The 13,009-nt window shown below is 47.5% G+C and overlaps 1 protein-coding gene across 3 annotated transcripts in view; it reads left to right on the top strand.

The window, feature by feature from the left end:
- NOL4 (nucleolar protein 4) overlaps positions 1-13,009 on the top strand; it is a 253,520-nt gene that overhangs the window by 20,409 nt on the left and 220,102 nt on the right. The window lies entirely within an intron of this gene.

Here is a 13,009-nt window from a genome sequence, read left to right on the forward strand (position 1 = left end):
GCGCCGGCGGGGCTCGCAGGCGCCGCTCCGGATTGGTGGAGTGTCCTGGTGGGGAGGGGGGCAGAGCAGGGAGCGGAGCTGGGGCAGGCCCGGCAGCAGCGGCAGCAGCAGCAGGAGGCTGAGCGCTTCCTCCCCCTCCCCGCCCCCCGCCGAGCCGCGGCCGCTCGGGTTCCCATGGAGACTGTGTGTGCAGCCGCAGCACCTGGATGGGCAGCAGCCTGGAGAGATGCAGGGCCATAGAAAGGCACCCACCCACGCTGACACCCCAACACGTGCTGCTACCCAGTGACACGGACACCCCAACCCTGGCACCCCAACACATAGTGCTGCCCAGTGACACTGGCACCCCGACACATACTGCTACCCAGTGACACCGGTACCCCCACCCTGACACCCCGACACATACTGCTACCCAGTGACACCGGTACCCCCACCCTGACACCCCGACACATACTGCTACCCAGTGACACCGGTACCCCCACCCTGACACCCCGACACATACTGCTACCCAGTGACACCGGTACCCCAACCCTGACACCCCGACACATACTGCTACCCAGTGACACCGGTACCCCCACCCTGACACCCCGACACATACTGCTACCCAGTGACACCGGTACCCCCACCCTGACACCCCGACACATACTGCTACCCAGTGACACCGGTACCCCCACCCTGACACCCCGACACATACTGCTACCCAGTGACACCGGTACCCCCACCCTGACACCCCGACACATACTGCTACCCAGTGACACCGGTACCCCCACCCTGACACCCCGACACGTGCTGCTACCCAGTGACACCGGTACCCCCACCCTGACACCCCGACACGTGCTGCTACCCAGTGACACCGGTACCCCCACCCTGACACCCCGACACGTGCTGCTACCCAGTGACACCGGTACCCCCACCCTGACACCCCGACACGTGCTGCTACCCAGTGACACCGGTACCCCCACCCTGACACCCCGACACGTGCTGCTACCCAGTGACACCGGTACCCCCACCCTGACACCCCGACACATACTGCTACCCAGTGACACCGGTACCCCCACCCTGACACCCCGACACGTGCTGCTACCCAGTGACACCGGTACCCCCACCCTGACACCCCGACACGTGCTGCTACCCAGTGACACCGGTACCCCCACCCTGACACCCCGACACGTGCTGCTACCCAGTGACACCGGTACCCCCACCCTGACACCCCGACACGTGCTGCTACCCAGTGACACCGGTACCCCCACCCTGACACCCCGACACGTGCTGCTACCCAGTGACACCGGTACCCCCACCCTGACACCCCGACACGTGCTGCTACCCAGTGACACCGGTACCCCCACCCTGACACCCCGACACATACTGCTACCCAGTGACACCGGTACCCCCACCCTGACACCCCGACACGTGCTGCTACCCAGTGACACCGGTACCCCCACCCTGACACCCCGACACGTGCTGCTACCCAGTGACACCGGTACCCCCACCCTGACACCCCGACACGTGCTGCTACCCAGTGACACCGGTACCCCCACCCTGACACGTGCTGCTACCCAGTGACACCGGTACCCCCACCCTGACACCCCAGCACATACTGCTACCCAGTGACACCGGTACCCCCACCCTGACACCCCGACACATACTGCTACCCAGTGACACCGGTACCCCCACCCTGACACCCCGACACATACTGCTACCCAGTGACACCGGTACCCCAACCCTGACACCCCGACACATACTGCTACCCAGTGACACCGGTACCCCAACCCTGACACACTGACACCCCAGCACATACTGCTACCCAGTGACACCGGTACCCCCACCCTGACACCCCGACACATACTGCTACCCAGTGACACCGGTACCCCCACCCTGACACCCCGACACATACTGCTACCCAGTGACACCGGTACCCCAACCCTGACACCCCGACACATACTGCTACCCAGTGACACCGGTACCCCAACCCTGACACACTGACACCCCAGCACATACTGCTACCCAGTGACACCGATACCCCAACCCTGACACCCCAACACATACTAGTCCCCAGTGACACCGGTACCCCAACTCTGACACGCGGACACATACTGCTACCCAGTGACACCGGTACCCCAACCCTGACACAATAGACTGACACTGACACCCCAACACACCAGTATTGACGTAGTCATAATAATACACACATCTCAACACGTATTGACACCCAATGACACTGACACCCCAATACTGACATGCAGTGACACTGACCCACACACATTACTACACACACACACACCAGTACTGACACACAGTCATAATGACACACACAACCAACACATATTGCTACCCAATGACACTGACACTCCTATCACTGACATACACAGTAACAATGACACACTCACTGCCAATACTGATTCATACTTTGATATTGACACACACACACACACCACTTACATCTGCTGACACTCACAACCCTAATACTGACACAGACAGTGACACACACACACAGCAATACTGATATGGAGTGACACTGACATACACATACACACACACACACTGCTGCACCCACAAATATACACCAATACTGACATACACAGTGACAATGACACCTCCCCCCCCATACTGACAGGCAGTGACAATCACACTCACACTGCTGCACACATAACTTCCCCCAATATTGACACATGCCGTGACAGATACACACGCCACTATACAGGAAAACTGGTACACATATATTAAAACTCACATGCATATGCTGACACTGACGCACAGTGATACAGACAACAAAAAAATCATCTATGTGACAAGGTACTCTTGGGCAAAGCAGGGATAGGAATAGGAATAATTACTAGTCTAATTAAAGATGTAGCCCTGACCCTAGATCCAATAAGACCACTTAGCTCAGAACTGGACAACAGAAGGTTTCAGCGACTTCCCACGCATTACCACCTACACAGAAAAGCTCCAGAGCATCAATTCAAGATACAGCCCTAGCCTCATCACTAGCAATGGGCCCATAATAGTAGAAACATGCATAACCAAACCTGAATACAGTAAGAAGACAGATAACAATATGATAGAAATAATACATTATATAATATATATTATGCATTATATATATATAATATATAGTAATACACACACATACAATGTAGTAAACTCTCACTTCCATATTCTGGATGCTCTTCACAACTGTAGGCATAAATTACTATTCACAAAATTATGAAAATGACCTCGTGCTATAACTAGCTGGAAGATACAAGACTGCCCTTGGTCTTTGGACACAAGCCCTAAATCTCTGATTTATTCAGAATGCCATGACATGGCCATACCACATGAGACTTGGCTAGGCAAAGATAGCCCTGCCCACTGCCACAGTGGTTATAAGGAACAGCAAGTAAATGCTGTAAAGTCGTGGTGTCCAATCAGTGGCCTTCAAGGCATTAAATTGTGGCTCTCAACGGCAACTGCGTTAAAAAGAAAACTTGTATTTGGTTACAATTTGAAAATATGATCCCTGAGCCCTGAAATTTTGAACCTGATGAGTTTGAATCAGTTCTGTCACCACACGGAGGAGAAAGGGGATTGTCTGCCCAACTGCCTCCCACCTGCAGCCCTAGGACAAGCTCTGTCTTGAGCAAAGAGCACTCTGAATCATAGGTGTGGGAACTAGGAGTGTGTGTGGGGGTACTGCAGCACCCCCAGGTTTCACATGGGGCTCCGCTCCCGGCCCTGCAGGAGGGATCCTGGCTGCTGGCCCCATGCCCAGACTCTGATCCTAGGGTGACCAGACAGCAAGTGTGAAAAATCAGGATGGGTGGGGAGTAATAGGAGCCTATATAAGAAAAAGCCCCAAATATCGGCCTGTCCCTATAAAATCAGGACATATGGTCACCCTATCTGCTCCTGACCCTGCATATGGGCTCCTGGCTGCCCGCCTCACACATGGGCTGTGATCTCGGCCCTGCACATGGGCTCAACTGCCAGCCCTGTGCCTGGGGTCCTGGCTGCTGGCCCCACACCTGGGGTCCCAGCTGTTGGCCCCACGCCCACCCCCCAGCTGTGGTCCCAGCCTTGGCCCCCTTATCCCTCTCCGGGTCTCCCTCTTGGAGGCATTGCCCTGCTCCTGGCCTCAGCTCGGGGGCGGGGAGGGTGGACGGGGTAAAGGGGCTGGCTTTCAGCACCCGCACTATTAAAAGTTTTCCAGCGCCACTGCTCTGAACAGCTGCTTCCCCGTCTCTGCTTCACCTGTTCAGTTGCTCCCCTGCTGTCTGCCTGCTGCATTGCACAGGGGAGGAAGGAAAGAACTGCTCTGGGCTATAGGAGCTCTGGGGAGAGCAGGTAGGAATTTGATTGGCTCTGCTTGATTGGAGGTGAGCACATAGCTGACTCCCTTTTCCCACACAGCTGTCTGGGGCAGACCAGGAGATGGACAGGGGTGGGCACAGGTGTCCTTAAGCCCAACAGCTACAGAGGTTTCTGTTTTATTTAGGTGTGGGATCAGCAAACTGTTCTATAGCATCCTCAATAAGGGCCTGATTCTATGCTATTGAAGGCAGCTGGAAAACTACCATTGTCTTCAATAGTGCAGGACTGAGACCCCAAATGATAATAAAATACCAGACCAATAACACCACAATCTATGAAAATCAAATTGGTTTCCTCTGTGAAGAAAAAAACAATCAACAACACAACCCACAATATATTTACTCTGAAGACACCCAGACAAAAATAGCGGAATGATATTTGCTGTCTTTACAGACTTTAATATAGCTTTAAAATACAAACTCTCATGATCTTATTGCGAGTCTCATGATATATGCTGTTTTTCTTGAAGCCCCAGCTCCTGTAGACACATGATTATGTGAAAATCCCAGATTTCATGGGGGAAAAAAGGGTTTGTAGTCCTTATGACTGCAAAGTAAAGCTTGAACATGTGACCTGACTGAACCCTAAAGGCTCAGAAACCAGAAGGCAATAAAAGGAAACCAAAATATATGATGTTATTCAAATCATATGATTTTTTGGGGCCTGAGCCTGACTCATGATTTTTAAATGCTTGAAGTTGACAGTGCAGAGCTTTTGACTCATTTTGGCACCTAGGACTGAACTGTAAATTGGTATAAAATAGAAACCATGGGAAAATATATGACTTAATTCAATCCATGTATGAATCCATCATATATAGGATAAAAAATAACTATCATGGAAACAGAAAGCATAAGCAAGAAGGAGTAAAACAGGGATGTAATCTCAGTGCAACACTTTCCACCGTAAGATCTACTAACCTCTTTGCAAAACTCCCCAAACCTTGGACTCCAACTAAACAACTCAGAGATAAAAAGGTTACTGTAGGCTGATGCCCTGAAGTACCGTCTCCTACAAGATAGTCTACAAAGAAGCCTGCGTCAGCTAGAAACCTACTGCAATACATGGGCCCTTCAGGGTTAACCTGGAAAAAACAGAAAAAGCTTTAAACAAAACAGAATGAAATTTTATAACAGAGGTGTGAAAATTGAACACTCCTTAAGTTACACATATCTGGGCCTCATATTAGACATGTCAGTGAACTTCAGATTGGCTATAAAAGCATTACAAGAAAAAAATTCTGTGGGCCTTATATTACATTAAGAAACCACTAGGTAGACACAGCAATCCAATAAAACTACTCCTAAAAACATTCCATTCTGATGCCATCCCAACCAAAGCAGCAAACACTCCCTTCACTGCAACGATTCAGAGGATCAAACATTAAGCCTAAATGAAAGTCTGATCTATATACTTCCACTCTCTGGGCTGCATAATTCTCACGTCCTACCTATGAAAGAAACCACTCCATCCAAAACTGAAAAATGCTAAAGATGCTAGAACAATACTCAAACCATCAGTAACAAAGCACTGTGAAGAACAGACATATAGACAACAGGCTAGACTTCTCACTCTATCACACGAACAGACTACCTCACTACAGTGAAATGTGCAAAGCTCAGGCGAACTCTCACCAAATACCGAATCAGTGACCATAAACTAGAAGTAGAAATAGGAAGACACAAGCAACAGTCCAAATTGAAACAGGAGGGTCTGAACAACCAATGTAATAGAGATGGAGTGATGCTTCCTACTTCAACATCCAAAATATGAACAAGATTGGGAAAGATATTTCATCAAGTTATCAGGAATCATAAAAGATTTTTTATCAAAAAGCATTGAGGGGAAAACAAAACAAAACAAACACAAATTAAGTTAAATAAAAACAAAAAACCCAAACAAACCCTGACCCAAGGAGACAGATTTCAGAGGTGGAACTGTTTGGTGTAGTAACCTGCCAGCAGATCACTTGAAGTCACCATTAAAAAAGTACAAAATCAGGTCCACAAATGAACTCTGATGACAAATGAATGAATACATGGGATAAAACCCTAGACACAGAACAACTCCACATCCCGGGCAGTTTGTACCTGCCATTGACAGATACCTAAGGGGGTCTATTTCTTTTGCCCTGGGAATATTTGTACAGCTTGGCATGCCAATAAGGTATTATTGAATCAAATTGAATTTGATTTCACAGATACACACACTAACACGAACACAGACAAATACACATATACACACACTCTCATGCACACACACGAATAACAACAGAGCTGCAGCTGCTCCTGCTGTCTCCCTGGCAAACAAGCCTCTAGGATACTCCTCCTTTCCCCCTCCCCCACTTAAGGCAGCCCTATAAGTCATTTCATTTTGATGAGAAATAACCATATCTTTTCCTTTTTGAAGACACCGCTCTGAAGCCCAAACTACAATATTGCAATAATCCATCACAGGAGGTCAAAGTAAAGAAGGACTAGACTACACTGACCAGTGAAAATGTGCTAGCATTTTTCTAGTGAACCACACTTCCCCAGCCAGTGTATAGAAGGCTTGAAATTCATGATTTCCCTGGTCAGTGCCACCTGGTCTTATATTTGATTTGGGTAGGAAGTATGTTTCATGAGAAAAGTAACCTGTTTTCGTTAGCCATTCAGAGCCTTACGTTCTGTAGGTGCTGCACACGCTCCATTCACATAGTTAACCCCTTCCAAGGATGCTAGTGCTGCTGAACATTTCTGGATGTGTGAGTATTGTGTTTGTTATGAAAGGCAGAAAAATGACTGTGTATAGTCTATTTAACAGCTAAGGTATGTAATGCAGGATATGCTTCATGCCCCCATTCTCTCTGGAGGGCTGGGCTCCTTGGCAGGACTACAGTGTCCCCTCAGACTGTGGTGTATTGTGGCAGATGTAGTCTGGCCAAGCAGCACAAAAGGCAGATATAGCTTTATGTTGAAACATTTTGATTCAGGAATGTCAGAGCATTTCAGTTTGATCAAAAATGTAAAAATGAAACATTTCAGAACATTTCATTCCATGAAATATTTAGCTATTTTGACTTTTTGTCCCAATTCAGGATGAAAACAAATGTCAAAACATCAGAATTTCCCACAGGACTGAAATTCCTATTTTTGCTCAGTTATACTTGTGATGAAGGTGGGTCTCTAGCTTTTCAGTTAACAACATTCAGGACTCGTAACACAGCTGTCTACAAAGTTTTTGTGGTAGGCTGTTGCTATAGACTCAGCCTAATCTTTTGCATTTATATCTATTGGATTGTGGAGTAGTCTCCCAAGGGAAGAGGAGAAAGCCAATCATGTGAGTTATTTAAAACAAGACTGGATAAAGCACAAAATAATACACACGAGGAAAAAATCTTTCATTATCTGGGGATGGACTTGATGACCTGATAGTTTTTTTACACCTCTAATATCTCCGATTATAATGCACCTTTATCTCAACGGATCCCACAACATATCACAAACTATAAACTAGAAAATGAAACCACCTTTGGGGCAGCTGGCTGTAGCTAGCAGGCAGCCTGCACACATGTAGAAAAATGAGGAAAAGGGGAAACATTATTATAATTTTTTATTATTGAACAAATATGAGTGCTGCTTTCCAATATCTTAATGCAGCCAGTGTACACAGAAGAATGAAAAAGTGGGTAAATCACTGAACGCTGTGGTACTAAGGTCAACTGTGGATGTGATTAATTGTGGTTTATTAGGAGACAGGGAACCAAGTTCCAGTGAAACCTCTAAGTTACTATGTTGTATTTAGAACATCTTTTAATCCTAACTCTTTGTTTCAGATTGGTTCATGTTCTAATGCACAACAACAGTTAAAGAATAGAAAACTTTCTTCCTTTTTACATAAAGAGAGAAAAAATGCAACAAAGGTCCCAGCTGCAGGAAAAAAATGTGAACACAGTACTTGGTTCATGCTCAGCTAGAACACAGAACACAGAACACTGCTGATAACAATTATGAAGATCCTTACCATATGCAAGTTAACTGTTGCAGAAATAAAAGAATAATCATTAATCTTAATTGTACAGCAGCAGGCTATTTCATCTAAATCTTTGTTCTGGATTAATTGACTATGCCTTAAGTATATTGGTATAAACCCATTCCATGCAGTGCCCAATTCTGCTCCCCTTACTCATGCAAGTATAGTAGTCTCCTTGCTTTCACTATGGAAGTGTTTGCTTTCACTATGACTACTCACGAGTAAGGCAGGAAAGATTCCTGTCCTTATTGCACAGATTAAAAAGAAGGCAGATGGGTTTTATTTTAAAAAATAAAGCCTGGGTCCACTTGGTCTTCAAAATAATTTAAAAACCTGTTTTAGCTTGTTCTGTTCTCTTACCATACAGCCCTAAAGGCCAAATAAAGCTGGTATGTCGCATGGGTTTTCTTAAGGGTGCATCAGATCTAATACTGGCAAGGATTCCTACAGAATGAATAGCTCTCAGGTTACTTTTGACTAAACATTTGCTATAAGAGATTTTCCCTTCTAAAGGACGTTACCAAAATGGTTCGTATGGGTTCACTTTTTCAATCGCTGCCTCATAATGGATTTTCTCTTAGATCTTCTTTAGATAGTTGGTACTTCACATCAATGGCTGTAGTAAAAATTAATTGGAAAAATAAGGATATGTTCCATGGCTGAAAATTTCTCCTGAGCAAAGCCTTGCTAACACTGACTTCAGTGCAGGAGCAGCATGTTACAGCTGAATGGTGAAAGGTGCTCTCCATCTGCAGATGTCAGGCTCCTAATGATCATGCTGGTCAGGACTGAACATATGGTTGAGCAGTGTTTTTCTAATCTTGGTTCTGCTGGCAGGGATTGGCCTGTTAGTCCTGTGGACTTTGTTTACAGTGGGGGAGGGAAAAGATGAGTGAGGGAGTGAGAGTTGGAATAAACGGTTTGAACAGTCCTAACTGTCCCTTCATCACAGAAATACAGGCTTTGTAATCTACATTGGCTTGTTGTGTAAGTCATCCATTTGGGAGGAATAGATTTGGTTGCTTCTGCCCTTGAACATTGAACTGCTGTTGTAAGAGAAATAAAAATAAAAGATGGTTTGTCCTTTGAATTATGGAAATATAATTTAGTCGGGCAAAAAAGACCCAAGTAACTCTTAAAAACCACCAAATAAGTTTACTTTAGAGCACTTTATTTTTCAAAAATTGATCTTCACGCAAACAAAATATAGTGCAGAATCCACCTCTCAAAATAAAAATCAGCCAGCAAGTTTAGTGTTTGTGAAAGGGGTCAGCCCAACAGCCCCAGAGACCAAACTCCTCTATCCACACTACAAGGAACAGCAGGTGCTGTGCCGGTGCAAGCCCCCACCTAGTGCCCTGCTCATGTGTCTCAACCCTTTCCTGTGGGGTAAGTAAGTCCAGACAGCTCTACCCCAGAGTATGGCGCATATTGATGGTTGGGTTAGGAGAATGGGGCTGGGATGGAATACTGCTGTGCTCTGGTGATTCCTGGCCCCTTTGCCACTGCAGCTTGGAGTGATTTACTGTATCTGCTCTGAGCTGCACTAAGGCCTGAACCAGCCCCTGGTTGGCCCAAGAATCAAGGGTTTGTAAAGGTGACGTAATGCTACTTATGTCTCATCATCTGACTCTACGATCAGCTGCACCAGGCACAGCATCAGTTCAGTTTAAGATCTGGCTCTTGGTCTCCCTGCTGAGATTGCTAATAAGGGTGCCAATTAATGGTTTGTTGCACCGTGGTTTTGGTGATGGAGACAGCTGTCCACTGGGAGCTGTGCTAAGACCATGAACCCGTTATTTATAGGCCACTGAAAGGTGGACACAGAATCATAGGTATGTCTACACTACGAAATTAGGTCGAATTTATAGAAGTCGGTTTTGTAGAAAGCGTTTTTATACAGTCGATTGTGTGTCCCCCCCACAAATGCTCTAAGTGCATGTAGTCGGCGGAGTGTGTCCACAGTACCGAGGCAACTGTCAACTTCCGGAGCCTTGCACTGTGGGTAGCTATCCCACAGTTCCCGCAATCTCTGCTGCCCATTTGAATTCTGAGGAGAAATCCCAGTGCCTGATGGGGCTAAAACATTGTCGCGGGTGGTTCTGGGTACATATCGTCAGGCCCCAATACCCTCCCTCCTTCCGTGAAAGCAAGGGCAGACAATTGTTTTGCGCCTTTTTTCTTGAGTTACCTGTGCAGACACCATACCACGGCAAGCATGGAGCCTGCTCAGCTAACCATCACCGTATGTCTCCTGGGTGCTGGCAGATGCTACACAGCATTGCTACACAGCAGCAGTTTATTGCCTTTTGGCAGCAGACAGTGCAGTATGACTGGTAGCCATCATCGACGTAGTCCTGGGTGCTCTTTTAACCGACCTCGATGAGGTCAGGGGCACCTGGGCAAACATGGGAGTGACTCAGCCAGGTCATTTCCCTTTTAAGTTTCGTCTCATGGTGATTCAGTCCTACCGGCAGTGCACTGTCTTTTAATCAGCAGCCAGCAGAAGATGATGGCCAGCAGTCACACTGCACCGTCTTCTGCTGAGCACCCAGGAGATGTCGATGGCTAGCGGTTGTACTGCACAGTCTGCTGCCAGCAAGATGTATAAAGATAGATGAAGTGGCTCAAAACAAGAAATAGACCAGATTTGTTTTGTATTCATTTTCTCCTCTCTCCCTCTGTGAAATCAACGGCCTGCTAAACCCAGTTTTGAGTTCTATCCTTGAGGTTTTGTGCTCTATCCTTGAGGGGGTCATTCAGTTTCTCGCAAAGCCACCCCCTTTGTTGATTTTAATTCTCTGTAAGCCAACCCTGTAAGCCATGTCGTCAGTCGCCTCTCCCTCCGTCAGGGCAACGGCAGACAATTGTTCCGCGTCTTTTTTCTGTGCAGACACCATACCATGACAAGCATGGAGCCCGCTCAGATCACTTTAGCAATTAGGAGCACATTAAACACCACATGCATTATCCAGCAGTATATGCAGCACCAGAACCTGGCAAAGAGAAACCAGGTGAGTAGGCGATGTCAGCGCAGTGACGAGAGTGATGAGGACATGGACATAGACTTCTCTCAAAGCACGGACCCTGGCAATGTGGGCATCATGGTGCTAATGGGGCAGGTTCATGCAGTGGAACGCTGATTCTGGGCTCGGGAAACAAGCACAGACTGGTGGGACCGCATAGTGTTGCAGGTCTGGGACAATTCCCAGTGGCTGCGAAACTTTTGCATGTGTAAGGGTACTTTCATGGAACTTTGTGACTTGCTTTCCCCTGCCCTGAGGCGCAAGAATACCAAGATGAGAGTAGCCCTCACAGTTGAGAAGCGAGTGGCAATAGCCCTGTGGAAGCTTGCAACGCCAGACAGCTACCCATCAGTCGGGAATCAATTTTGAGTGGGCAAATCTACTGTGGGGGCTGCTGTGATGCAAGTAGCCAACGCAATCAAAGCTCTGCTGATATCAAGGGTAGTGACCCTGGGAAATGTGCAGGTCATAGTGGATGGCTTTGATGCAGTGGGATTCCCTAACTTTGGTGGGGCCATAGATGGAACCCATATCCCTATCTTGGCAGTGGAGCACCAAGCCGGCAAGTACATAAACCGCAAGGGGTACTTTTCAATAGTGCTGCAAGCACTGGTGGATCACCAGGGACGTTTCACCAACATCAACGTGGGATGGCCGGGAAAGGTACATGACGCTTGCATCTTCAGGAATTCTGGTCTGTTTCAAAAGCTGCAGGAAGGGACTTTATTCCCAGACCAGAAAATAACTGTTGGGGATGTTGAAATGCCTATAGTTATCCTTGGGGACCCAGCCTACCCCTTAATGCCATGGCTCATGAAGCCATAGACAGGCAACCTGGACTGTAGTCAGGAGCTGTTCAACTACAGGCTGAGCAAGTGCAGAATGGTGGTAGAATGTGCATTTGGATGTTTAAAAGCACGCTGGCGCAGTTTACTGACTCAGTTAGACCTCAGCTAAACCAATATTCCCACTGTTATTACTGCTTGCTGTGCGCTCCACAATATCTGTGAAAGTAAGGGGGAGACATTTATGGTGGGGTGGGAGGTTGAGGCAAATCGCCTGGCTGCTGGTTACGCACAGCCAGACACCAGGGTGGTTAGAAGAGCACAGGAGGGCACGGTGCGCATCAGAGAAGCTTTGAAAACCAGTTTCATAACTGGCCAGGCTACGGTGTGAAAGTTCTGTTTGTTTCTCCTTGATGAAACCCCCCCACCCTTTGGTCCACTCTTATTCCCTGTAAGCTAACCACCCTCCCCTCCTCCCTTCGGTCACCGCTTGCAGAGGCAATAAAGTCTTTGTTGCTTCACATTCATGCATTCTTTATTAATTCATCACACAAATAGGGGGATAACTACCAACGTAGCCCAGGAGTGGTGGTGGAGGAGAGAAGCACCAGGAGGGGTGGTGGAGGAGGGAAGGACAAGGCCACACAGCACTTTAAAAGTTTAAAAGTTTAAAACTTATTGAATGCCAGCCTTCTGTTGCTTGGGCAATCCTCTGGGTTGGAGTGGCTGGGTGGCCAGAGGCCCCCCACCGCGTTCTTTGGTGAGGAGGCTATGGAACTTGGCGAGGAGGGTGGTTGGTTACACAGGGTCTGTAGCGGTGGTCTGTACCCC

The sequence above is a fragment of the Lepidochelys olivacea genome, assembly GCF_965140295.1.
Source record: "Lepidochelys olivacea isolate rLepOli2 genome assembly, chromosome: 2".
Classification (NCBI taxonomy): Eukaryota; Metazoa; Chordata; order Testudines; family Cheloniidae; genus Lepidochelys; species Lepidochelys olivacea.